Source organism: Entamoeba histolytica, genomic scaffold (genome assembly GCF_000208925.1).
Source record: "Entamoeba histolytica HM-1:IMSS scf_1104750516283 genomic scaffold, whole genome shotgun sequence".
Lineage (NCBI taxonomy): Eukaryota > Evosea > Mastigamoebida > Endamoebidae > Entamoeba > Entamoeba histolytica.
The window spans coordinates 25,213-25,629 of record NW_001914925.1 but is presented as its reverse complement, the minus strand read 5'-3'; positions in this window follow the sequence as shown (position 1 = coordinate 25,629).

Here is a 417-nt window from a genome sequence, read left to right as displayed (position 1 = left end):
TATGAATACATTAACGTATGACTGTGCTTGTGTCTCATTAAGAGCATTTTTCAAATGAATTATCAGTACATCAAAAACCAATTTTATTTTTAATGAATTAAATAACTCAATGAATGTTTTATTAATGAATTTTTGTTTATTGTTTATTAATGAAATTATGAATGTGTTTGTTGAATGAAAAATAGTAATTCAATATTAAACCAAAGATATAGAAGAAAAAATAATAAAAATGGTAAAAATCATTTGAATTAATCAAATGTAATTCAACAATAAATAATTGAAATATACTGATTATATGCTTATTCATATCTCTTTTATTAGTATTTATTATTCAATGAATAATATAAATTGAATTGTTATTGGAGAATTGAATTTATCAATAGACTAAAAGAATAAACAATGGGGTTTCCCTATTCA